The sequence below is a fragment of the Martes martes genome (genome assembly GCF_963455335.1).
Source record: "Martes martes genome assembly, chromosome: 1".
NCBI lineage: Eukaryota > Metazoa > Chordata > Mammalia > Carnivora > Mustelidae > Martes > Martes martes.
The window spans coordinates 29,743,674-29,769,624 of NC_137888.1; the positions used below are offsets into that span (position 1 = coordinate 29,743,674).

Here is a 25,951-nt window from a genome sequence, read left to right on the forward strand (position 1 = left end):
TCTGAGGAGACATCCTATGTAACCTTCTTTTTCTGAGATGACATATATTCCTTTCTAAACTAGAGCTGTTCTTTCCCCACAAAATACAATTGATGCACAAGTCTGTAGCCCAGAGAAAATTTGCTTTTTCAAAACACCTGTTCATTCAGTGAAAAGTATGTCAGTAAATCCTGAAGTAGGATGAAATTAAAGTAAAACCAGTACTCTCAGTATCAATGTCCCTTACGACTTTTGTTTAATGGATACTTGTGAAGTTACCTAAAACTTTGTAGCCTGGGCTTTTTGCCTGGAAATAAGAAAAGCGATATATCCCCCTCCCACCCACCCTTCCCCTCCACTGCTTAACCCCTAAGTGAAAAATGAAAAGAATTCTCTCATCCATAGTTTCTTCTCAACGTTCCCTCAAAATGAGGGATGATGGTTTTAAAGCATGGCCAAGGGGCATAGAGACTTCGCACACGTTCTGTCTAAGGCGAAGGCAGGGGTGGTGGTGTGTGCGGATACTCCCTCCTGTGAGCCACTGCTGTCTTTGTGCCTGATTCAGAGTCTTTCTAGGCCTTTAAAAAGTAATCAGGGCAAAGGACGCTTCTCTGGGTGATTGAAAGCCTCTTGGTTGATACCCAGGCTCCCACAGGACTGGTCTTAGAGTAGCCTGGGTGGTTTTTGAAGATGTGAACCAGACGTTATTAGTTTTCTGAGGTGTTTAAAACACCTCAGTGATTTCTATTGCACTTAGGATAGGATTGTAATCATTAACGGGCCTTATAAATTCCTACATAGTCTTGGCCCTCGTTACCTGCTTTTTATTTTTTAGGGTTTTTTTTTTTTTAAGATTTTCTTTATGTATTTCAGAGAGAGAGAGAGAGAGAGAGAGTAAGCAAGGGGGAGAGAGAGAGAGAGAGTGCACGCAAGCAGGGGGAGGCGACTAGGGAGAAGGAGAAGCAGGCTCTCCACTGAGCAGGGAGCCCAAGGTTGATTCAGTCCTGGGACTCAGGGATCATGACTGGAGGCGAAGGCAGATGCTTCACCACTAAGCCATCCAGGTGCCCCTCATTACCTACTTTTTAAACTGTATTTCACCACCCTTTTCCTTATGGTATGCTGTAGCTGCATTGATGTTATTTCAATTTGTAGAACATACCAGGGTTTTTCCCACTCAAGAAACCACCCATGCTGGGTGCTCTGCCAGAAATGTTCTTTCCCCTTCCTGTCTCAACTAACTCCATTAACCTTTTAGGACTCTGCTTAAAGTCACTTATTTGGAGAAAATTTTCTTGTCTAGTAATCCAAATGAGTTCTTCCTGTTACATCCTTCTTTATGGCATTTATCACAATTCTTAAACAGATGCTTACATACTCTATACTTACATACAACCAGATGGTAGTCTGTCTTCACCAGTAGATACCCAGTGCCAGGCTGGTAGTAAGTACTCAACACGTATATTTGTGAATCAATATGTTCTATGTTAATATGATTTAGACATTCTAAACATTCATCATCCCTAAAGCTTGTGTGTTTTGAGGCTATGTCCCGTAGTAAGCTGTTTTTTATTTAAAATCGGGATTACATCTACATTTATTTACTATAAACACAACAGAGTGAGGTTCATTTTTTTTAAATGGAAGAACAGTTAGGCCATCATGATTTCGTTAAATGCAACGATTACCAGAAGTCAAAAGGGAAATGATTTATAAAACACAAATAGGAAATGAATCTGCTAAGCCTTTATTATGTTTGTAATATCGAAGCTTTTGAGTGGTTTCGTAGATAGGTTTTGAGGAAAATGCTTAATAGATATGAAAACAATTGCCCTTTAAAAATTACAGCAAACAAGTATTTAATCCAAAGGGGGTTAATAAATTGCTCAAGGGAAAAGGGTTATAATTATATTTAATCACTATCATTAAAAATAGTCTTTAACAGGTTGAATGCTTTTAACTCAGTGTCCTGGTTACCTGGTAAACATCAGCCATTATTTTTCCTATGTTTACTCTGCCATAAAAAATTAGCAGAGTGCGAGGAACACATTTTTATTTGCTAAGAGAAAAAAGAGAGCATGCTGCTTCCGAAATCACCTGTAGGGCGAAATAAACAGGAGAGGAAATATTCTTTATAATTGTTGAAAATTCACTGGAAAGATTGCTTTTCCATACAAAAGAGGACAAAAGGTTGTGAGAAGCACATGACAGAAAACAAAGATCAATGGGACAATATGATTAATTTGAAGTTAAAGTAAGGAAGGTCCCTCATTTGTCACCCAGTGCCAATTTGCAGTAAACCCTAGCATTTCATCAAAGGGTTGCTTATGAACTACTCCAAAGCAATCAGCTTTCCTGGAACTGGAACCTCGGGCCTTCCTGAGTCCTCCTTGAGAGCACAATGTCCCTGTGATTAATCTTCTCTTCTGTCAACATGAATATTAAGTGATTTCCTCCCTAGTGCATTATTAAGTTGTCTTATTTAATGCTACTTTCTGAGGACTACGCAGCTTGACCCTCACACGGAGGGTGAGCAGATAGGATCGTCCTATGGGCATGGTGTTCTCCTTAAATGTGAAATTACGCAGTCATGTGGCTTTCTGCCCAGCCAGAGATTACGACTTGAAAATATACTCAGAGAAAGAGAGTAAATGAAGTTTGTTAATTCGAGCATACGTTTTAACTTATCCGAAACTAGCTATCTTGATAACCATTTGGGTATATAGATTTTAGTAACAAATACAAAAGTGTACAACAATTACATTACAAATTAAAATCCCGTGGAGTACAAATGAATGCATTCTCATTTAACAGGTAGTGTTAATATTTCGTTTTTATTAGCAGCACTGGACCACTTATGGATGATAAATACAATTTAAGTTTAGATGTGGCATAAATACTCACGCATGTTCTCTGTTTTTCCAAGTATCGGTATGTGATATAATTGCATTTTCTGTTCTCGCCACCTGTGACGGCTACCTTTAAATGTCACAGTGTCATCTGAACTTATGTTCTCATCTTTTCTCTAAGGTTTGGTTTTCAAATCGGTCCCCTTCCACCTGCGCACCAACTCTAGAACATAAAAAGAAGCAGTTAGGAGCAGATGACTTTTTATGTGTCTCGTTTCCTTGCAAATGTCTGCTAACACAATTAGTCACATTCCGGAGAAGGCCTTTGTATTTATCCATTATATTTTGAACGGATCAAGTCATACTCTTCTCTGACACATTAGAGCGTTTATTAGTTCAGCTGGTTTGCTGACAGATGTTTCCTTTAGGACGGCAGAAGAACTAATACGACCAGTTCAATTAAAAAAAAAAATCGTGCACTGGGTTAGTTCATGGCTTTGTATTTCTGTCTAACTTTTAGAGTAACCCTTCCTAGAGAAAACATCAGCTGTATTGTTTTTTGTTCTTTCTGGGATGGATATTATTCACTGGCACATTACCTATAAATAAATAAATGATGAATGAATGAATGCACGCAGTCCTTTGAAGAAATAATGTGATTTCAACATCAGTGTCCCTAAAGGCAGAGCGAGATCATAGTGCAGCAACCTTTTCCTCCAAAGGACCTTCATGAGTATTAAAAGTGCTACATTTTTCTTTATCTCGTCTTGAGAAGAAAGACTTAAAAATGCCAAACTCTACGCTCATCGTTTTCAATGAAATGGTTTCAGTTCTTATGTTTCTGTCATATCACTTCAATTTTCATTACTGAAAATTTTGAATATAGCAAAACCTTATTTGTGGAAAATGGGTTGTAAGCAGAAGAGGAGAAGTCACTTTGCTTGTGGTCGGCAGCAAGTACATACACATACACATAAAATGCAAATACATACACGTACACATAAAATACAAATACATACACGTATGTATAAAATAGAAATACAGACACATACACATAAAATGCAACTCTTTGCGTGTTCGCATTGTACTGCATATGTTCCCATTCTGTATTAGCAGGAGAGCATGACCAACTCGGTTTCTTACTAGTCATATCTTGCTTTCCTCATTTCACTTGAGAATAAGTCTTTGGTCATAACTGTCTCTGAAGGTACAGTATGTGGAAGCAAATATAGAAATAGGAATACCTCCGATGAAGATACTGATGAATTTAAGTAATAAATTGGGAGCATCCGTAAGATTTTAGAGTTCAGAGTAATTCCCCCCCCCCCGCCCTTTACCAAGGCTGGGCAGTGCGTTGAGATGTTTTGGGGTTGCCATGCATGTATTTATTAAGAACTTGGAGATGAAGGGGGAGGAGTGCTCTAAGACAGTCACTATGTCATGGTTGAGCCTTACTCTGTTTCCTTCAATCAGTGATCTGGTGAAAATTACTAACAGAGAAAGTCCCCTTTTGTGTTTTTCACTTTTTATAGTAATATACACACCAAAATGTGGCCGACATATTTACTGTTAGGGGGATGCTTTAATTGTGTACTATGATTTCTTCCTGGCACACTAATGGGACTTAAAATTACTGTTGTGGTTTTTTTTTTTTTTTTCTTTCTGAGATCAGGAAAAAAAAGATAATAGTTGGAAAACAGTTTGAAAGCTCAAATACATTTTCCTATTTTGACATATTATTTCAAAGGGCTCATTATTTTTATAATTTTCCTTTTTGACTGCATCATAAGATGTACTATAGAAACTGTGTTCTTTGCCCCTGCACTGTGGTTCTCGTACCCATGTCATTGTGCTTCCTTGTTCCTCCTGCTTTGCCTTATGAACAGTCTTTAACTTCGGGGGGATTAAATTAGATGAGTTCATATACAGAGCACCTAATTTAAATGTCTAAAATGTGTCCAGGGAAATGGGGATGCATTAGCAAATAGGATAGAAAAACATCAAACATTGGTTTGTGTTTTGGGTTTTTGTTGTTGTTTTTCCTTAAAGCTTGCTTTTCTAAGTGATAGAGATTAAAAGGTAAAGGAAACAAGTAAAAACGGAGGGAAGACCAATTATCCTCACTTATCAAGCTGTATCTCACCAATCACATTTCATAAATTCTAATATTAAATAATGTGGCACTTTGCATCACATGTAACTTACTATCACTTACAGATACATCTAAATGAAGCATTCATCATTTGCCTTAATTAAAATCATAGGCTTGGCATTTATAGAGAATTTTGAGCCGCCTTCGCCAGTAAAAGAGTTCCAGGTTATGAGCTTTCTGTTTTGCCTTGAAGAGTTCAGCACTGATACCGACCAGTGCAAATGTTGTCAAGGACTTTGTAGGGGAGGAAACTATCTTTTCCTTCTACCCTTCTAAGTTCTTGGCTGAGCCTCTTGTAACAAAACACAGATTAACAAAAGAAAAGCAGACACATTTATTTAATGCATGTTTTATGAGACCTGGGAGACTTCATGAGGAAGTGAAGACCCCAAGAAGCAGTGAGATCTAAGTGTTTTTATGGTGGGTTTGATGAAGAGTAGCACGTCACTGTATGAGCTCCTTTTTATCTTTAACACAGCACACGGAAGTACAATTTTCAATCTACTTTCCAGAGGGGAATGATTCGAGCTAAGAACAGCAAGTGTGAGACGCAGCTGGGGCCACAAGGGGTTGGTTTGATTCATCGGGTGGTTGCGTCCCTCACTACCTCAGTGCGGAGACAGAGACATGGATCACCAACGCTTCTTGCCCCCCGCCCCCCTCCACCCCGGTCTCCCAGTTCTTACCAGTTTCTCAGAAGGCCCAGTGATGTTCCCCTCTGACTTCTCAGTCTGGGTTTCTCTACTTACTTCGGATGTCCATTCAGCCACCCCAGAGCCTCAGAGTCAGAACTGAGGAAACAAGTTCACTTTCTGTTGTTCAATCCATTCGTTTATACTTTGTTATGCTTTATGAAGGCATTTTGACACTTTTCTGTTTCATAATGTGAGTGAGACCCGATTTTTTTTAGCCATTCGTCACTCCAAAATAGACCGTATTCTAGAGTTAATGGTTTTCTTGGCTAATCTTTCAGGTTTTTCAAACAGCCAAAGGTTTCCTAAGGCCGATTCCTTATGTGGCCAAATTGAATATTGTAATAGTTCTCTTTATGATGCTTTCAAATTTGGGGAAAAAAACCTTAAAATATTACCAAGACACACTGTGTCTTGATATAGAATAGAAGAATGGCTATAAGCTAATGAAACCAATCTCATAAGTCTTCAATGCCAATCAGTCCTACCCCAGAGCACTTCCGTATGTTTGTCTTTCTCTGTTTTCATCCTTTATTTATTTACATTTTTTCTTCATTACTGTGTTTCCAGAATGATGTTTATTCCACAGGTAGTGCTGCCCAGTCTGCTCAGAGGGGAACATTTAATTTGTGACATTAATTATGGATCACAGTGAAAGTTCCATGGGAGTAAAAGTCAATGCTAGCCAGGGGCTGTATTGTGTATATCACATATGTTCTGGTGAATAAATTAGTGCGCAGTTCTGAAATTCAGAAGCTTAGTTTAAGAATATGCTCGCTAACCAAAACTGGGTCTCGGTAGGTCTTGGCGATGATGAGACAAAACTCTTCTAATCCCATAGCATGCAGAGGGTAGCTTTTGAGACTGTGCACTATGAAATGATATTTTCACCCCACCGTTGTCAACGTAAACAGAAGACAGATTGAATTGTAAAGCTCCTCTGACAAATGAGCACATTTTGCTCTCTTCCTGTAGTTTTCTTCTCTTGGCTTTTGTGTCCGGCGTTTCTTCCCAAGCAGTGTTATGCAGATGAGCCAATTAATGATAGATAAAATGGTCTTCCTACCTCGCCGAGTTTGTAACTGGAAGGGCAACACCGTAAGTCACGTACCTATTCAGGGGATTCTATAGGCCACTGCGAGGGTCTGATTAGCTTGACTGTGGAACACAATCGCAGAGGCATCTGCTCGGTTAATTTTGAGAGAAAATTTACCAGATGGAGGCTGAAGATTTAAGTGATTAGAAGGTAGTAGATTGGAATACAAATTGGATTAAGAGAAATTAGATTGATATAAATCGAATTGAGTCACAACAGTTTGTGTTGTTCGTACCAAGGGGCAGTGGATTATGGGAGAAGCAGATGCTCCAATGAGATAGGAATTAATGTGGCTTTGACAGTCCATCTGCGAAGGTCTGAATATCGAGTACATCCCTAATCTCTCTCTCCATTTATCAATGCCATAATGTTAATTAGTACTTCATTCATTAAGTTACTTACAGAAGAAAAAATCTCACCCCTATCCCCTCTCTGCTTGAGAATTTGTTATTCTGCCAAGAACTGGAAAGCTCTCTTCAGCTGAGCGAGCTACAGTTGACTATAAGGGGGGACCTGTGTCCTTTTCCTCATGCATACAACTGCCTTCGGCATGCGTGCAGTGAGCTTGAAAATCTCTGCTCATGTATTTCTCTTCATAAATGCGTAGTTATTTGAAGTCTTGCATTAATAACTAGGCACAATTCCACTTAAAAAGAGTGGCTGTTTTAATTAAGTAATATTAGCGTATCTCTTCTATGTTTGGGTTTTTTAACATACCGGAGTTGCGTGTTTTGTTTCATGACTCAGGTATTGGACATCAATGTTGAGTGTCAATTTCCTACTTAAGAGAAAAATGAGAAAAATTCTGTTCCCATGATTCTGTGACTGTGTTTATACCGTGTGTGTGTGTGTGTGTGTGTGTGTGTGTGTGTGTGTGTGTTTGCTGTTTGTATGCTAGTTGATGGAAAATGGCAGGTTGCTGATACTGCTGTCCATTTATACAGCATTGGGACCTGATCATTGGAGAAAAAAGTTGAGTGAAACAAAATTAAAAGAAAAACACCATTTAGGGGCCTATGCTTATATTGGGACCATGACCCTATAAAATCCAGAAGGTATTGATACGGGAGCCTCATTATTACATCACTGGCAGAAGCAGTGAAATTCAGCATAAGGCAGTTCTGTCTTGGATCCCAGCCAAAGGAAGTGAGCCAGTGGAGATCCAAAAGTGATCTCTCCTGTAAGGCAGCCCAAGAGTATGGGATCTAAGGACAGCCGTGCAGAAGTGTCCCTGTGTATTAATAATAGTCAGGCAAGTAGAGCTTCTGGAAGCTAAAGTAATGAGATGGGCAAAAATGGAACATCGAATCCTATGATGCAAGAAGCATACCATTAAAGGTTGTGCCAAGTCATTCAGAAATAATCGTAGTACGGGCAGACGTGGGCTGCCTGCCAGTGTGCAGGCAAGAAGAATTTCTATTTTTGTTGTGTGGAGGAAGGCAGTGACTTGTGCAAAAATGTATTAAGTGTTTTAAAATTTGGGGGGGTGCCCAGGTGGCTCAGTGACTTAAAGCCTCTGCCTTCGGCTCAGGTCATAGTCTCGGGGTCCTGGGATCAGGCCCCGCATCAGGCTCTCTGCCGGGCGACAAGCCTGCTTCTTCCTCTCTCCCTCTCTGCCTGCCTCTCTGCCTACTTGTGATCTCTGTCAGATAAATAAATAAAGTCTTAAAAAAAAGAAAGAATTAAAATTTTGGTTTAGCAGAGATAATTCTATAGATAGTGAGTTCTTGGGCCAATGTTCTTCATGTAGGAATAAGATATATGAAATTTATTTATTTATATTTATATATCATATATGATATATTTATACCATATAAAATATGATATATTTATACCATATAAAATATATGACATATTTATTCCATATAAAATATATGATATGTATTTATATAAATTGCTACTCCTCCTCCTCCCCTATGCGGACCTGGGGCTTCTCCTACATCCTTCCCAGACGCCAATACCAGGATAGCTTTTGGAGACACTCTGAATATTGGCTAAGGAATCTGATGCTCATATCTTCTACTTCAAAAATAACCTGCCCTCTAGAAGCCAGGGTTGGGCCTGAGGTCTGTCTGAATCCAGAATCTGTGCACTATCTGCTTAGGGTCTTGTGTTTAAACACAGCGTATGGCCTGTATTTCTAACTGTGTACTCGTTAATACAAGCTGATTGTAATGGAAGAGTGTATCATGCTAGATTCCAGCAAAATTTAGAAGAGAGTAGAAAGTCAAGCCAAGATACACGCCTGCAAAATGCAAAGGGTAAAGCAGAATTCCTTGTTATAGTAAAAAGTGACCCCTAAAATTTGTCTTCTGCTATGAGAGTGATTAAAGGCCTCCTAAAAATAATGGAGTATTCAGGGGTCAGTCCCTTGTTCCTGTTTTGACACTTCAGTTTTTGACCTAATGGCCAGTCATCTCATTGGGAGCCTTGTCTTCATTAAGAGCCATCAGTACATCAAGGTGGTGCTTACTGAGCCTGGCAGAGGCAGACATTGTCCTCTTATTCATGCCTTTGTTTCTGTGACTGATCATTGGGTGTTTAATACCTTGTTGAGCCCCAACGAGGATAATTAAAGGGATCACTTAGTTGTCAACTAATGACCAGATATACAATCTTCTCCGTTTTTGGTTGCTGATAGACTTTAGACCGTGGATGTATTTTTGCTGTGAGTTGTGTTTCAGTGTTTGTGCCTACTTGAGTTCAAATTCTGTGTAAACGAGACATATAGATAGACATAGATACAGATAGACGTATAGACTGAGTCTAGTGAATGTGTCGAGTGCATCAATGCTACTGCATGGTTTCATGTTCTTTATTATTTGTTTTTGCTAAGCATCTTACCAAAAATGTTTAGAAATTAATCCGAGACCCCTATTTACCAGGTTATATATATATATATTTTTTTGTTTGTTTGTTTGTTTTACATTTAAAGGTGATGGGCAGGGACACCTGGGTGGCTCATCAATGAAGCCTCTGCCTTCAGCTCAGGTCATGCCTGGGATAGAGTCGGCTCAGGTCATGCCTGGGATAGAGTCCGGCATCAGGCTCCTTGCTCTGCGGGGAGCCTGCTTATCCCTCTGCCTGCCACTCCCCCTGCTTGTGTTCCCATTGTCTCGTGCTCTTTCTCTGACAAATAAATAAATAAAATTCTTAGAAAAGAAAGAAAGGAAGGAAGGAAGGAAGGAAGGTAGATAGGTAGGTGATGGACCTTAAGGAGGGCACATGATGTAATGAGCACTGAGTGTTATACGCAACTGATGAATCACTGAAATCTACCTCTGAAAGTACTAACACACTATATGTTAATTAATTGACTTTAAATAATATAAAATTAAAAAATAAAAAATATACAAAAGCACTCAAAAGTCAAATAGAAAAAAATCAGCCAGATTTTATCCATTCGTGCATCATCATTTTTGGATTCCTATAAAGCAGCTGCCCCACCGGCGTGATTTCAGTGCGGGTAGATGAGGTAAATAGAGCAGGTATAAGCTGCCTCAGTGAAACCAAGGGTGCTGCATCCTAGTTCTCTCCCCTGCTGTTGACGTTATTTTTTTCAGATTTGCAGTGAACTCAGAAAATGGGGAAACACGGCCAACTTTTAACATAGTAAGTGATGTTTTGGCACCTCCGACTATAAATCAGTGCTGCAAAGGCATTACGGCAGCACAAGCACATACTGTCCAAATAAATGCCGAGCCTGGGCATGCTGGTTCAGAGTTCCGTGCTTCATCCTAAGACCCACGGGGCACTTTGCTTAATCCTGGCGGCAAAAGCTGGACTTGAGAAAGTGCAATTTGTAATTCAGCTGGCTGAATAAATGGATTTCTCCTGGCCACGGGAAGGAGAATTTAGAACGCACATGGAAGTCTGAGATTGACTTGGCTATCCTACTTCTTTGTTTGTTTTAAAAAGTTACACCTAGCTCTCTGAAATCCTTATATATATATATTTTTTTTTTCTGGCTACGGAGTGACAAGGGAGAGGAATAGCATATACTTAGAACAGATAAACTCGGAAGCTTTTGGAATAATGATAGTGTGAAATCCAGTCTAGACAGCGATGGGACTGAGAGGCAGATAAAAGTGAGAGAACGAAGGAAGAACCCACAGGCATCTATGCCTCAAATGGACGTGAAAGAAATTAAAGAGTTAATTCTTACAAGTGGGATTCCTAGCCTTAGGGACCTGAAGTAAATGAACTCATGCCAGAAAGAAGAGAGCGATGAGGCATAGAACAAGGAGGGAAGTGAGAGATTTCTTTTGAGATTTATAGAATTTGAGATTATAATTGAACATTCATGTGGGCAACGGAACCAAGTGTAGATCTTACCTGGAGGTTTGATTCTTGTGCCATAGAAGTGACACCTGTCACAGCGAGCGGGAATGGGGTCCTGTGGTCGGCATCCGAGAGAAGAGCGGAGGAAGTCTACGTCACACATCAGAGAAGGCATTAGTGGAGTCAGAAATTACTAAACTCATTTCAGACTTCTAATTCAGTAGTATACGTGTAACTCAAAGATTTTTTTTCTCCCATTTGTGATGGAAGCTCCTAATAAAACAAACTAGCTACGATGTTGTGTAATTTCATTAAACGTCAATAAGTAGTGTGTATATCCCTTAAAAAAACAAAGCGCTGTTATTAATGGCCCTTTTGGAAGTACCAACCCAGCATGGGGGATTAAGCAAACATCATTATACCCTTTTACAATGCACATACTTTTCATTTTCTTTCAGATTTTCGGTTTCTGCTTGTTTATAAGATTCAGCTTGTCAGAGTTGGGTATATTGAGTGCTTGACGGTAAAAGCAACTTCCTACATTTAAAAAATAGCAGCCACTTCTAAGCTATTGTTATTCCTGTCTTTCATAATTGCTATGACTCTATACATTTTTATTCCCCTGCCTGTCAGTGTTCTCTTTTCCGTTAGCAGAATCCAGAAAAATTCTGTGTGTTTCATTCCTTTTGCTTTGTGAAAAGAAAGCATTGCATTTTGAGAGTGGCTAGATGGAGGATAATTCCATATCCACGTGGTAATAACCTGGGAAAACCAGAGAATGATTGGTTTCATTTGATCCCCCATCTGATAAGGCTTCAAAGTAAATGAACTGAGTGGGAAATAACATTTTTTGTGAGTTTTCTAGAAACTGCAAATGTTTTTTGAGAGACCCAAGGAATTGAGTCTCTGATATATTTTAGTGAGACATAATTCAAGCAGAAAACGATCATTTTAAAACATTTATAGCACTCCTGTTTGCTGCTTTTCTCCATTAAGGAGAAAAACAAGCTCTTTTTTCTCTGTGCACACCAAATCTTTTAACTGAAAACCATACTCAGTATTTCTGTTGCAGCAATGATGTTATCTGGTGGTCATTTTGCTCTGAAACAAGACATCCCTTGAAAGGAAATTTAAAGTTTTATTAAATCACTCACTTTTTAAAGGCATCAACAGATACGGTAAATAAAGAAAAACGAGGACAAAGTAGGTCCCCAAATGAAAAGTATCCTGATAATTAAGGTAACTCATATTCTTTATCTACTAGACTAAAGCAACTCTAATTTTCAGTCTAAATTTAACCAACCATTTGTGTAGCCTTGCAACAGATGTCATATCAAATTCATTATGATTTACTGAGTAAGACTGGATAGAATTTTTTTTAAGAGATTAACTTAAGTTTATATTGATTTCTTTAATTCAATGCAGTACATAACGTGAGGCGCAAAATGCCAGCCTGAAATTTTTCTACAATATCTTAATGATTTAAAAACACATTTCATTCCAAACTTAAGAGCTACTCACAGCCAAGTAAACATGGCCTCGTTTTCAACTTCTTCTGGATCAAAATTTTGACCAGTGTGTTTTTAGTGGAATAAACATTTTAAAAGTGAATTTCAGCGTGTCTTCTGCAAACAACTCTGCAGAAACGTAATGCTGTCCCTTCCATTCAGTTTGGTCAACTGTGAAAACCCATTCACTCTGAGTGTGACAGTGAAAGACAAAGCTATAAGTACAAGTTGTATTCAGCTACCTTTATAAACTGCCTTTACTCCCTAAGGTATAAGTTTCAGAAAAAGAATTCCAATGTGCCATTGCATGACACACACAAAAAAAACACCGAATATAATATGGCTGTTCTCACCACTGAAGAGAAAAAGCTTTCTTTTCCTCTTTGGGATCACCATACTTGTCATTGAATTGGGTCTTTTGTCGGAAGGTGCTTAGCCTTATTTTAAAGAAGCACAATTTCATAAAATTATAATTTAGAGATTCCAAGGAAGAACTACTTTGCTTTAAAAGAAAGAAAACAATTTGGTTTTAACCACCCCTTTAAACCACTGGTAAGTTAATTTCAGACAGTATTCTGATAATACTTCTGTTACGGTCATGTCATTTAAGTTAAGTCATGTTATTGTGCCCTCACAAAAATTTTTTAATATTCTTTTATTCTTCTTAAACTTATGATGGAAAACAATCTCAAAGTAGAAGCTTCTCATGTATTCATCACACAATGGTTTTAAGGTTTGTTTTTTTTTTTAAGATTTTATTTATTTATTTGTCAGAAAGAGAGAGAGAGAAAGCACACAAGCAGGCAGAGAGGCAGGCGGAGGCGGAGAGAGAGGCAGGCTCCCTGCCGAGCAAGGAGCCCGATGAGGAACTTGATTCCAGGACCCTGGAATCAAGACCTGAGCTGAAGGCAGCGACTTAACCCACTGGGCCACCCAGGCGTCCCGGTTTTAAGTTTTTTATAAAGAAAATAAGCGACATTGGTATAATCTATTTCAGAGGGACACAAAGAATTATTAAGCACCAATATTTGATTAAATTTCAATGACTGGAATCTACAAATAATTTCTTTACTATGGCTAGACAGTAGTATCTGGTACTAGAATTCCACATATCCAATTTGTCATGAACTGCAGTGAAAGTATTCCTTAGCTGTTATAGAGTTTTTTGATCAAAATCTAGCTACCTATAGCTCCATTAACAGAATAAAAAAAGGAATATAGTTAGTCATGCATTTATATCAAATATTGATTGAGCACCTAATATTCTCATCTTTAGAACTTAACACAGTATGTGGCAAATCTGAGTACCGAATCATTGAAAACATGGAGCCTTCAGGGAAATGTAGATATATCATGCAGAATGACGTTTAATTGGTAGGTAGGAACAAGCAGTAGTAGAAAATCACAGTACAGAGATAGAAGCTGTATTTTGAATGACATACTATTACATTAAAAAGACTATTTTGTGGATGGTAGCCCTTTGTTTTTATAGGGCCACCGATTCCTTTGAGTATAGTGCTAAGGATTATCCTAATAAAATAATTACACTTTATACTAAAATTAATTGAGTAAACATTTACTGAGTGCTTACTTTGTGCTCCTCAAGAGGGAACTCCTTCAGTCTTCACAGCCATGTTATTAGGTTGGCACTGCTACATTTTTTGTAGATGGGAAAACCAAGATGTGGTGAGGCTAAGAAACTTGCCTGCATTCACAAGCCTATCCAGCATTGGAGAAGAGCAACTTCAAGTCAGACTCCTCTTGTTAAAGAGAATCTCGATTAACTGCCAAAGACATGCCTTGTCATTTCTTAAAAAGGCGCGGGCACATATGCTCACAAAAGTTTGCGTCCGATTTTTGAGTGTCCTCTCTTCCATTCCACCTAAGCCCATCCATGGCTTAAGAACCATATCAAAAAATGGGGCGCCTGGGTGGCTCAGTAGGTTAAAGAACCATAGCAAAAAATGACAACACAGTAATGCAATGAGATTCATGTGTTAGGATAACTTCTTAAGTACAACGCCAGTTGGCCCTTGAACAACATGGGTTTGAACCGCACAGGTCCGCTTACACGTGTTTTTGTGTTTTTTATTTTGTTTTGTCCTGGCTATAAAAAGCTTTATTGTTTTCACTTGGTCCACATTTTGTGCGAAGGCTGCAGGGCGGTTAAAATGCTTCCCAATGGCTTCAGGGAGAGGCTCAGGCAGAGGCTCCGACACCAAGGGGATGTCTGAGGGACCCCTCCGGAGCCACTGGGTTCTGGAGGCTTTTATTCATTGCTCGAGAGTGAGTCTTGGGAAGAGCTACACTCCCCCCTCCCCCCCCCCCCCCCCCCCCCCGCCTCCCAGTGTCGGGGCCTGCCAGCCAGCCTGTGGAGGTTAGTCAGGTGGTAGCCATCTTCTTGATGAGTTTCATTTCCTCAACCAGGAAGTGACGCTCCAGGAAATTACAGAGATGGGGGTCTGCGAGGTGGAACTCAGGGCATGCAGATCTGGAAGGGCTTGGTTCAATTTCTTCTTTGGGACCATAGCAGCTCCCATGGCATCCTGGGTTTCACCCCCTCACACTGGGACAGCTTTTGCACTTCCTAGAGGAAAACACGGCAGCTGGGCTGGGTTTTCATCTTCAGGAGACACTTGGCACCCTTGAGCTTCCCTCGGGCAACTCCCCGAATTGGCACTTGTTCTCCCGAGCCACTTTGGTTTAAACAGAAACCCAGAGAGAGGTAAGGGTAGGAGGCATGTGGGTACACGTTGACCTGGGGGTTGTCTGTAGTCGTTATCTCAGGGGAATAATTCTGACGAATATGGGAGCTCATGGTTGGTCAGCAATAAGGAGCTAAGCTCAACCAACAAAGAAAACAAAAACAAAGACCCAGAAAACAGTGTTGGCTGGTCCTGGAGGCAGAGGATAACTGAGAAGATGGTTCTGAAATTGTGGCTGGAAAAGAGGTTGGCAGGTAGTCAGAGGCTGGAAAAAGAGCATCCCTGGGTCTGTTCTATCCAAACACTGTTGACTCAAGAGACAGATTCATTGTAAATGTATTTTCCTTAAGCTTTTCTTAATAATCTTTTCTTTTTTCTACCTTACTTTCTTATAAGAATACAATACAAAATACATATAACATAGAAAATATGTGTTCATCGACTGTTTATGTTGTTGGTAAGGCTGCCGGTGAACGGGAAACTTTGGGGAGTCAAAAGTTATACACGGATTTGTCGATTTTGACTGTGGGGTTGCAAGAGTCTGAGTGTTGGAGCCTCCAATCCACTCAATTTGTTCAAGGGTCAACTGTCATTGAATGTCGATAGGAAGTGAACAAGACTCAAATCAATCAGTGTGTGCATTACTTAGACATGGTGCAGCTAATATATTTGGGTCATGGCAGTCAGAATTTTTTGGGTAATGTTTTAGCAATTATTCTCTTAAGAAACTTTCTGAATTGTCTTAACATTTTTTCAACTCTCTTTTTAAAAAATCCTTAGTATACTAGATAGTAAAGGAAGTTTGTCGGTCATCTTGACTAGGTCACTGAATCTCAATTTAAGCTGATAATAAAATATTTAGGTTAGAAGAACATAAATCAAGAGTTCTACACAGATTTAGCAGAGACTAAATATTTAACAAAGCTCAGCACATGTGTAAAGTATCAGTGCTGGTAGGAATGCTGTTTTGTGAAGCTGACACTGGGGTCTTTGGAATCTAACGCCATTGCTACAGAATTTTCAAAATATATTGCTTAAGAAATAGAGTATAAGGTTAAATGCTATCACTCCATTGGGAGTTTATGTAAAAAGAATGCCATTTCTTTTTTTGAAACTGTTCATAGTCTCCACCAAATACACGTTGAGGTTTTTAGGAAATTAAACATCGTTAAAAAATTTAATGAGTTTGGAGATGGTCCCGTTGCATCATCTTTCTTTTATAAAGCCAAATGCAATTTTGAAACCACATTGAGATATTATAAATATGAAATATTATATAAACATGACTATATAAATATAAATATGAAATATAAATATATAGCCATATAAACCATTTGTATAAATATGAATATTATAAATATACATATAACCATATTATAAATATGACAATAAGAAGCTACATTTCAAGGATCTCTTCCTGGACTAGAGATTGCTTTTGTTATTGTAAGGCAAATCTGCATAACCCATGAAAACTCTGATTTGGTGGCAAATCACTCTTTAAAGAATGCTTTCAACCATGGTAAGGTGTGGCAAATTGATTTGAAATAGTATTGGATGAATGTCCAGGTTAATACATTGGCTCCTTACTGAATCGTTGGAAAATGAATTTATAAAGTAGGAAATTAATTTGTTTTTTTCTCAAGAGGAAATCACTCCTAAAGAAGTTGGCTAGTAACCTTTTCAGATTTATGGTTTCAAAATTTCTCTTCAATGTTATATAGGTATCCTCACGTGTCTACTCCTGGCTTCGATTTCTTTCAGCTAGCTATTGGTTCTAACTTACCCAAAGTGTCATGCCTTCCTCTGGATGCTGGTACCCTATTGCCTAGATTCACCTGCTCAGGCGAGGTCAGTAGTCTAATGGATGGGAGGGAGGCAGCCAGAAAATGTATAATAAAAGCAATTAAAACATACATAATGAAGTCACTAACTAACATGAGGTGGTGGAGAAAAAAAAAAGAGAGAGAGGGAAAATGTGTTCCACTTTTAATATTTTCAGCAATTTCTGTTAAGAGTAGTTAAATAAAGGCCTGAAATACAATTGTGAAATTCAGAGAAAACGTTTCATGAAATCTGCCTTAGTTACTCTCTCCTACAGTAGCAACCTCCTTACCCTGAATAAGGAAAGAAATGTTTAATATCTTTGACTAAGGTTATATTTTAAATCACTGATAAACTATTTACTTTTAAGATAAACATTCATGTATTATCAGTTGGTCTTTGGTTAAAATGATGTATGGAACCATTTATTTATTGGCGATGTAAATAAATTTCTTAGAAATGTGAGAATAAATCCCTAAAGTTACATGAGCTACTTTCTTTTTTATTTTATTTTATTTTATTTATTTATTTGACAGACAGAGATCACAAATAGGCAGAGAGGCAGGCAGAGGGAAAAGGGGAAGCAGGCTTCCCGCTGAGCAGAGAGCCTGATGTGGGACTCGATCCCAGGACCCCGGGGATCATGACCCAAGCTGAAGGCAGAGGCTTTAACCCACTGAGCCACCCAGGCGCCCCACATGAGCTATTTTCTAAATAAAATCTTTTAAATCATCGTTAACTTTTGAAGAGTTCTCTAAGAAAGCATTTGGTAACCACTTCTTTTGATAGTAGGCACAGACCTACCAAGGCAAACTTTCTAGTCTATCCTTTTATGAAAACAATGAGCATTAATCTATAGCACGTATATTTAAAAATGTTCTTTGTTAGTACTGCTACCTGTTGTCTTCTCTTTTAGTTATATCCATTATGTTGTGACAGCCATTATCATGCTGTGCGGCACCTGAAACGATGAATTTATAGCAATTTATTCTTCCAGTCACCTCAAATTTAGGATAAAGAAATAATATTATAAGAAAGTTTAGGTAACTTGCTTCAGGTCATATACCTAATCATACAGTGACGCAGGGGAAAAGAACAAAATAACCAAACCAAACCAACACTAAATTGCAATCTAGTGCTTGGGACTTTCTATTCTCAACTTCCAAAAAAAAAAAAAAAAATGGGTAAGAAAGGGGTCATAGGGAAGGAATATTCACCCTCAAAACAGAGCTTGGACTCACAACTAAGACAATTATGTTCTTCTAGTCTCCGTTTTGGGGGAAATTTTCAGTTGTTTTTTTTTTTTCTCTATTTCCCTTTTCTTTTCATCGTAAAGTAGGCATTTGGGACAGCAGGGTCTTTGGTGACTCGGGCTTCTTCCTGGTAGACCTGGAAGACTGGCGAATAGGAATGCTGCTGGACGCCATATTGTACAACTGAAACTTTCAGAATTGAGGCTGCCTGTTAAGTTTGGCAAGAAACATCTTGAAGACCTGTCACTTCCCTTTCACACACTTTGCCCTTTAGTTTTATGACATTGAAAAGCGGCATAGAAATTTTATAATAAATTAGTTTTTCTAGGTCTCAACTTTAATGTAGTTTCTAATTTAAACTTATTTTTAACATGGCACTGCTGTGCTTCCAGCAAGAATGAGAATCTTCTTAGTTTGTTTATTTAAGTTATTGCCAAATCAGATCTCCTGAGAAAGTTTCAGTAAGGTTCGAATGGATAAAACAGTCTTTTTGTTTCCCGAAAATGGACTTTCTTAGCACAATATATCACATATAGAACTTCTAGGGGGAAAAAAAGTGAAGGAAGTACACTGGAATTTAGTTTTCGTGAAGAATTCAAAGGAAAGTTGTGGAGCCCCTGGGTGGCTCAGTCAGTTAAGAGTCTGCCTCTTGATTTTGGCTCAGGTCATGATCTCAGGGTCCTAAGATCCAGTCCTGTAGTGGGCTCTGTGCTGGGCATGGAGCCTGCTTGATATCCTCTCTCTCTGCCCCTCCCCACACCTTGAGAAAAAGGAAAAAATGATAGGAAAATTTTAAGGACAGACTTGATGGAGTGATCAATTCAATTTCATTACAAATTATGTTAGCTCACTAATCAGTGTGGATGGCATTTATAGTGGCACTGAGATATATTTCTTTCCATGGAGAAAATTTTGATAGGATTTATTTTGGCAAAATAACAGAAACAACTTTAGTTATTTTGAAATCTAGTGTAAGGGGATCAGCCTGGTCTAGCGAAAATTTACTGTGCAGAAAAATATTAATGCAAGAAAGACTTCAAAAGAAATCAACTCTTGTTAACACGATCAGGGTTTTAAGGTGGAACTCTAGGGAAAAAACTTCCATTTATAGAAGAGAGGAAATAAGATAAACAATGCTTACTACAGTCCTGGAGTCTATGTAGGGTTTCTTTCCTTCATCTAAACTGACTGTTAAGTCATTTGTATTCTGATTTGCACCTGGTAAAAGCAAGGCATAAATATTTGCTGTTAATAACCCATATTCTTTCTCCCTATCACAGTGCTGCCTCTTTATTGTGATGGGTCATGAAGCCTTCTTTTATTCGTGTAGTACTATGTACCTCTGTAGTTAGAGGGAAAACTTCAGGAGGTATCTCTGGTCCCATTTAGAATTTGAGTAATCATAGAGAATCTTGCTGGCTTAATTTTCTTAGGATTTTTGGGGGAAAATTTCCACAACTTTCTTAATGTTAGCATTAATGCTTTGCTAGAGGCCAAAAGCAACCTTAGCTTGACAATAGCCAGACCTCCAGGATCCTATAAGCCTTCTTTTAACTTATGAAAGTCTCTTCAGAGACTTCCTTTATCTCTTTCCCTGCAATGTAACCGTACAGAAGTTTATAATCAATCTCTCCTCATGATCACAGTGCAACTCTTTCTTCCCAAGGGTCCTATCCCCGTGCTTTAATAAAGGCAGTTTTTGCACACACACACAAAAACCTACGAAAAACCAAAAAACAAGAGCGAAAAAAAACCCAAACATGTAGTTATTATGAACTAGGACTATAATAGTGTATGTGTGTTTAGGGGGGAAAAAAAAGATACTACATAGAAATTTCACCGGAGAGAGTATATTTGCCAAGAATTTCTTCTGCCCTTTAAAAAATTCAGGGGGTGCCTGGGTGGCTCAGTGGGTTAAAGCCTCTGCCTTTGGCTCAGGTCATGATCCCAGGATCCTGGGATCGATCCCCACGTCGGGCTGTCGGGCTCTTTGCTTGGCGGGGAGCCTGCTTCTCCACCCCCCCACCCCCACCCCCTGCCTGCTTGTGATCTCTGTCTGTCAAATAAATAAATAAAATCTTTTTTAAAAATTAAAAAATTCAGGAAAGTTTAAGTGTGTTTAACTTGAATAGGTATGACTATAGTATATGCGTGAAAAACAAGGTTTAGTTCCAAGGGAATAATGAGGCAAGAGCAGTTTTCTTTCAAACACATGAAATGAACTCAGCAAGTGTTCCTTCGTGTGCTTTATCCTCTCTTATCATACTATGAAACTGAAGTCACTTTTGAAAATAAAAGTTACTATAGCACTCACTAAAATGAAGGGTTATTGACTAAATAAAATGAAATTTAAATATATTTATGAACCACAATTTTATACTTCTCCAACCCTCTAAAATTTGAAGAGCTAATAAACTACTCAGTTTAAGTTTTTTTGTTTTTTTTTTAACCAAAAATCATTTCAAAATCATTGTTTGAGTGTCTCTGAGAAGCAGAAATAATCTGTTATGTAAATCTGGGTGCTTAGTACCTTATTCAAAGATGCTTCTGCATGTAGCTGACTAATTGAATGTTTCTGTGGAATGCTTGCATCTAGCCAGGTCTAAGTGTGTCACCTTCTAGGCCAGGTCTAGCCCAAGCCCAGGTGCATGACGTTCTGGTAAGCATGCCAAAAGTGATCATCTTAGACCCCTTTCACTTGTAACTTCTGATACTTCCTGTTCACTGTGGGGACCAAGAATCGCATTTTAAGGAAATATCCCAGGTAATTCTGATGCAGGGAGGTTGAGAATCACACTTTGAAAAACAAGGAAGATGTTATATTATGACTGGAGGCGTCTGTCTGATTCATTTTATTGCAGTCATCCACAGAAGGTGGTTTTGGATTTAAGGTAGTTGTAATGTGTATTCTTTACGTCCTCCTACATCCAGTTTTTAAGAGGCCTGCACATATCAGATTAAATGTCCTAAGTTCTAACTCTGTTTCTTTTAGCTATTTAATTATGAACAGGTCATTTGACTAATTTATACTTTACTTTCTTGGTTAGTAACAATCAAAATTTGGATGTTCATCTTTAAGACTCCATGACTAAGATCCATTTTTTTCTTTTTAAGATAAGGACAGTTGGATAAAATGCTTTCAATTAAAACTTGACTGTGGTTGCCTAATTAATGATTGAGATATATGAAGATGTCTAGATGTGCTATCAGCCACAAGTAAGGTTAGACTCTCAGAAAAATCTTATGTTTTGCTTATCTGTTCATATAAGGAACCTGAATAACTACATAAGCTATATTAACACTGCAGTCAAAGTTTTGTTTGTTTGTTTTTTCCATCTAAAATCTGGAGTTTACATTTTTATGATCCTATACAAAAGAAATATAAGTGAAAAAGCTAGAGTTTTTAGTGGAAAGTGACGAACAGGTACTCTAAAGCAGGATTGGCAGACTTTTTCCACAAAGTATCAGCAGATATTTCCAGCATTTAGAGCTCCTCATCTGTCTTCTAACAACACAAAAAATGGAAAAATAGTCTTAGCTGAGGGCCATACAAAAATTGGTTAGAGTGTAGCTTCTCTAACTTTTAGGCGTAGGCATCCCGGAGACGGGGTGAAGGTAGGTCTTGTTAAAATGCAGATTTTGATTGGATAGGTCTGGAGTTGGGCTGGGGGTCCTGTAGTTCTTGGATGCCTTTGGAGGTCAAAGTCTTGGTTAAACAGTTTCAGGGTCCTTCCTGTAATGTACAGCCCCCTCTACTGGTCAGTTTTGAATCGCCAATGAGTTTAGCTGACAACTCCCCTGTCTTTGTTTTTTTGTTTTGTTTTGTTTTAATGAAATAATGGGATCGTGACCCAGTAGTGCAGAATAACTGGTAGTTTAGTGATCCTTCCTAATTTTAAAGATCCAGACCTCTTCGCAAATTTGATGAAAGCTATGGTCCCTCTCACATCTCTCCTGTCCTTCCCACACACAAATACCCATTTTTTACACAATTCTGAAGAATTCATAACCTACCTAAAGCTTATCCATCTCAAGGTCACTGCTATATTGTGTAATGTCTGGATTTAGGGGAGTACAGAATTAATCCACTCACTTTTAATAGCATCTTAAAATTTAGATGTATCTCCATGTCTGTCTCTGTTTCTATATCTGTATAGTGGCATATTTCAGCTTTATTTAATGCCTGCTCTATTGGTTATTGCTGCCCTGATAATTACATTTAAAACCAAGAATTATAAGTGAAGAAAATAACCTAGCTGTTGATATGAGTGAACATGAATTTTTACTCCTTATAATAAATTTATTCATAGCGCCTTACCCATGACTTTATTGAAATATGATTCATATGCTACACAATTCACCCATTTAATATGTGCAATACAATAGTGTTTTATTATTTTCATGAGTTGTACAACCATCACCATAAGCAATTTTAGAATATTTTCATCACCTGCTAACGATACCCTAGACCCCTTCACATCCGATCCCTATCTCCCACCCTCAATAATGACAAACCTCCATTCTGTCTCTCTGAATTTTCCTCTTCTGGACATTTCATATAAATGGTATAAATATGCAGCCTTTTCTGACTAGCTTCTTCTATAATGTTTTCAGGCTTCATGCTGTAGTGCGTATAAGGACTTCAGTGTTTTTGGTTTTGTTCCTGGTTTTTTTTTGGTTTGTTGTTTTGTTTTGTTTTTATTGCCGAGTAGTACTCCATTATGTGGATATGCAACATGTATTCATCCGTTCATCAGTTGATAGTCATTTGCATTCTTTCTTTTTTTGTTGTTGTTATTATGAATAATGCTGTCACGAACATTACATTACATTCAGGTACAAGTTTTTGTGTGGCTATAAAGTTTCCTTTCTCTTGAGTATGTGTACATAGCCATTGAATTGCTGGATCATCTGTTTATTCCAAAACATGTCTAAGAAAATCCAGAATATTTTCCAAAGTGGTTGCACCTGCACCATTTTACATTCCCATCAGCAATGTTTGAGGCTCTCAAATTTTCCACATCCCTCCCCCCACAAAAATACTTGTTATTTTACCTTTTTTTTTTTTTTTGAATATTGTCATTTTTCTGGGTGTGAAATGTATCTCACTGAGATTTTGATTTGTGTTTCCCTAGTAACTAATGATGTCAAGAATCTTTTCTTGACCTCCTGGCCGTTTGTCTGGCTTTTTGCATAAATGTTTATTCAAATCCTTTGCTCATTTTAAAATTTGGTACTTTGTATTTTTATTGAGCTATAAGAGTTCTTTATATATTCTAGATCTAAGAGCCCTCAGACATATGACTTGCAAATATTTTTTTTCTGATTCTGTGGATTGTCTTTTCATTCTTCTGATTTTTTTTCTCAAGCACAAATATTTAAATCCAATGAACCAAACTTATTTATTATTTCGTTTGTGGTGTGTGCTTTTGGTGCCCAAGAGAGTTTTGCTTAAGTCAAGGTCATGAAAAATTTGCTCCTATAATTTCTTCTAATCGATAGTTTTACCTCTTACTTTTAGAGTGTAGATGTCCTTTTGAAGTTTTTATAACAGTGGGAATAAAATGATTCAAAGACTATCCAAATGAGACACACTAGAATAGGTTTACATATGTTGTAGTGATAAATGGGTGAAATTCTAGACATGCTGGATGCTAGATCTTATTGCTAAGCAGTTTAGATACTCTGATTTTTTCCTTTTATAAGTCAATTATTTTATATTCATTAATAAGTATTAGTGTACTTCAGGTTCTCTGCAGGCCATCTCTGGGCCAACTGCCTAATAAGGTGGGGAACTATTTGATAAAGTAAATAGTACTTTACTAACATGGATGATTGACTTGCTTAGTTTTAATAATAGAACAACTTTGACATAGGGGAGCTGTGGATAAATGCATCTGGGAAATTAGAAAAGAACTAGAAAGGTATCTAAACAAAGTGATTATAGCCTATATGCCTGTTATATGAAAAGTGAGATTGAACTCTTGTTCCATTTTAGAATCAGATTCTATGGCTCTCTGTCCAGACCATTATATCTGGGAATATGTTACTGATTTGCAAACTGTGATTAGCCATTCACATTTAAATAGTTTGAGATCTTTTTTTATTCATTTCTTTTAAAAATAAATCTTACGCTTTATGTTCTTTAAAGTCCTCATTTGCTTTAGGGACCCAGTACTTTCAAACTATACCTTTCTTTATTATTGTGATGCACAGTGTGGTTACCCGTTCATATTTAAATGCTCTGGGTTTCTTTAGTACTTAAAAAAAAAAAAAAAAATTCTGACCTGTGTTTTGTAAATTACTCTTTGGCTTTAGGTACTCTGCACTTGAAATGTATTTAAGTTCCTTCTTGGATCTGATGAGATAACAAATGATATTCAACAACCTTTAAAATTAATCTTCCTCAGAAAAGAAAAGGTTCATTCACTACAATTAAATACCCTTTATTAAATTAAAAATGTGTGTTTTTAATTAATAGTGAAAATAAAGTGGAATAACGTTGAGGAGTAAATATTACTTCTATTTATTGAGCTGAAATGTAGTTCTACTAGATGACTGGTTGGAAAATGTTAAAGCTTGTATCTAGACTATCATTCTGTCCTCAGACATGGTTATTTCTCTCACCATCTCCTTTAGATTGATGTGCAGGAGCTGCTAAGACCCTTTCACAAATAACGACCTGTGACACCTCATAAACTAAAAATGTTCAAAATGACACATCATGCAGATTTTTCATCTTAAAATACCAACAGGTCCTTCCCTTCCTATTTTTTCTACCCTTTAATGGCTCCACTCTCATTGCACTCGAAAGGAAGTCATGGTGCCCATCACTCTTCCTTACAATATGGTGATATACCAAATTCTGTCAAGGGTTATTTTATGCTATGCCTTGTATCTTTCTCTTTTTTTCTACTTTCAGCATCGTTTCTCAAAGTCAGGTTCTTTTTATTATTCTCTGGAATAATTAAGTACCTTTGACTTGTCCTTTTGCCTCCGTGGCTCTTTATCTTTTACACTGCACACCAAAAATACCTTTCTAATACACGGATCGTCATATCACTGCCCTCTCGAAATCTGTTAGCCATATAGAATGAAGATCACAATCCTTTGTGTGATGTTTAAAACCCGTTTGTTTGGATTGCCAAGAGTATTTTTCACCTCCACTTGTCATATCAACTTCCTCCCTGATTATGAAATGTATCATGCATGTCCTCTCATGATCTCAGGTTGTTTCTTCAATTTGAATGTCTTTTCCCTTTATTTGCAAAGTTTTATTCTTTACCTCTCAACTTCAATGATGCTTTTTCAGGGGAGGCCTCGTTACACTCTAGTGAGGGTTAATAGTTTTTTCTCCACTTTCTTCCTATAGTTCATTTCTTGGACCTCCAAGCAACATTTATTTTATTTTAACATAATGATTTATGCTTGAATTCCTCAGTCAGATGTCCCTGGGTTCAAATCCTGCCTCAACTGCTTATTTCCTCTACCTCTCTGGGCAATTAATGTTATTTCCTAACCTGCTTCCTCATCTGTTAAATCGAGTGAATATTTGTACATAGTTTGTGGGTCTCTTTTTATGTGAAGTCTGACGACACAATGCCAGCATGATACA

At 37.9% G+C, this 25,951-nt stretch overlaps 1 protein-coding gene across 1 annotated transcript in view; it reads left to right on the top strand.

The window, feature by feature from the left end:
• ROBO2 (roundabout guidance receptor 2) overlaps positions 1-25,951 on the top strand; it is a 584,467-nt gene that overhangs the window by 37,048 nt on the left and 521,468 nt on the right. The window lies entirely within an intron of this gene.